This window comes from Papaver somniferum, unplaced genomic scaffold, assembly GCF_003573695.1.
Source record: "Papaver somniferum cultivar HN1 unplaced genomic scaffold, ASM357369v1 unplaced-scaffold_117, whole genome shotgun sequence".
In the NCBI taxonomy this organism is placed as follows: Eukaryota; Viridiplantae; Streptophyta; class Magnoliopsida; order Ranunculales; family Papaveraceae; genus Papaver; species Papaver somniferum.
The window spans coordinates 7,812,375-7,814,932 of record NW_020620714.1 but is presented as its reverse complement, the minus strand read 5'-3'; the positions used below and the strand labels follow the sequence as shown (position 1 = coordinate 7,814,932).

Here is a 2,558-nt window from a genome sequence, read left to right as displayed (position 1 = left end):
TTGATTTTGGCTTGGAAAACTAACACTCAACGGATAAGTTTGACATTTTAGGGTGTGCAACTGCACGCACTTGCACTATATTGCCTCCGCCCCTATGTCCAATCATCATCATCTGCATAGTAAATTTGTTAGATATTATTATTATGGTTCAGGTTACAAGATATCACCACTTGAGAGCTGTATGAGGGATGAGTGTAAATCCGAAAGGGTTGAGAAACTTGACGATGGTTTGAGATATTTTGATCAATTGATTTTGGAAAATCCATTGCCATCTAATGATACATTTTGTCATGTATTTAGTTCTCTATCCAAGATCAGATGTTACTTGGATGTGATTATGTTGTATACGAAGATGAATTTGGATGGAGTAAAACCTGATCTATATACATTTAAGGGAAAAATGCCCCATATTTGGATGCCCCTTGGGAAAATGTCCCATGAAAAAAAGTTATGGGAAATGCCCCACCGTCCCCTTTTCCATTCAAATGGTCAATTTCTTGATATTGACTGGTCAATATATCTTGTGACGAGATATCGTCAAGGGGCACAATTACCTTGAAGACCACCACAGTGGAACACCCAACAAACAACGCAATCCATAAAGAAAAACAAAACAAAAAAGACATCATAAGGAACCTTAGCGTTCCTTTGGCTTTTGGAAGGGGGCTTTTGCACAGTTGAATGACTGTTTAAAATTAATAGTCACACTTGAACCACTACATGAACCTGCAGCAATTCTGCTTCACCTTTACATTGCCAGTGGAAGTCTTTGTTGCCTTCTCCTTCTTTGTTGCATCAGTTGAAGTAGATGCTGCAAATTTCTTCCTAAAAAAGTTTCCCCTCATGCACCCCATTCATGCCACTAAAACAAAAGTTCAACTTCATGACCCTGATGCACATCAATTTATGAGACTCATCAATATATTTCTAGCATAACAATATAACAAACATGATTTATAATTCATATCATGTACAGAGACATCAATATTTTGTAAAAAGAACTACCATTGAATAACTAGAAATATTTATCGGGACTAATTGAATATTTTCCGGCATTGGAATACTCTCAATAACTGTAAAGTAACTGAGATGACTTCATATTACGGCCTCGTCAGGTCCATCATACTGTATGTTACTGTTCACAAGTAGAACTTTCTGGCTAGGAATACTACATTTCCTACTATTCCCTTCAAATGGTTTACTTGTGGGATGGTGAATACTCGTGATACGCAAACTTCCTAGCAAATGTATTTTGATTAAGTGCTTGTTCTATAACTTCTATATACTCGAGACTCGAGCCAATAATTTATACTGTGTGAACAATCAAAAGCAAATAAAACAAGATTTTTCCCTTAATCTATTTGACCATTTCCTATCTCAATAACTAGCAATGGAGGCAAACATGGAAATTAGAGAATGGATGAATACTGATATACAAAGTCTTACTGGTACAAAAATCTATCATTAAATGTTTCTTTATCTGGACTAAATTTATACCCTCCAAATGTTGAAAACAGAAAAATCCCGAAGTTTTATGAACCCTATAAATAAAATTTCATTTCAATACCGAATTAAAATCATTCAAAATCACTTAAACATTTAACTAATACATTCAATTTCAATTACACCCTAGTTCATATACAAAACTGAAAATCCCTAATTTTTATGAACCTAGATATAAATTTCAGCCGATTATTGTATTACAACAATTAGGCATGTAATTTAGGAAAAAAGAAGGTGTGGGTTTGATTTTACTTACTTTTTTGCATCATATATAGCTCTGATTTGCTTATTTAATGAAAGGAAACCCTAACTTCAACTGCTCCTTCTTCTTTTAATCACCAGCAAACTGGCCTCTTCCTTCTTTCTTTAACTCGTCATAATCATCACACACCTTAACAATAAACTATAATCATCTCGAGCTAATGAATGAAGAAGACAACGTTGTGTTTCTATGAATCTCCCAAACTCGCCTCTCGTGTTTCTGGTTATGAATACGAAGAGAAGAAGAAGATGGAGGCCGACAAATGCTTATAGCACAATAGGCTATTTAGGTAATTCTGCCCCTTGACGCTATCTCGTCACAAGATATATTGACCAGTCAATATCAAGAAATTGACCATTTGGATGGAAAAGGGGACGGTGAGACATTTTCCCAAAACTTTTAACTCACGGGGAATTTTCCTAATTGGGCATCGAAAGATGTGGCATTTTCCCAATTTTCCCTACATTTAATATTTTGATGAATTGCTGCTCTCAATCAGGAAAAGTTGATCATGGATTTTGTTTGCTTGGAGAGATATTGAAGAGAGGTTATCATCCTGATACTGTCACTTTTACTACACTGATTAGAGGGTTGTGTCTACAGGGGAAGATTGATTCTGCATTCAAAGTGTTCAACAAAATGATCCAGAGAGGTATTCAACCTAATGCTATGACGTGTAATTCGCTTATATATGGGCTGCGTAGATCTGGTCAGGTGGGTCGTGCTCTTCAGTTAAAAACAACATGTTGAAATGGAATTGCAGACCCGATGTTGTTTCATATATTGCGATTGT

General features: G+C 35.7%; 1 long non-coding RNA gene across 1 annotated transcript; it reads right to left on the bottom strand.

Annotated features, from left to right (window-relative positions):
* Positions 1–521: 521 nt before the first annotated feature.
* On the bottom strand, positions 522–2,010 carry LOC113329422. Its single transcript, XR_003349871.1, has 2 exons — positions 1,760–2,010; positions 522–889 (listed from the first exon to the last, which is right to left on the bottom strand). It is a non-coding gene; the product is annotated as an uncharacterized LOC113329422 (long non-coding RNA).
* Positions 2,011–2,558: the final 548 nt, after the last annotated feature.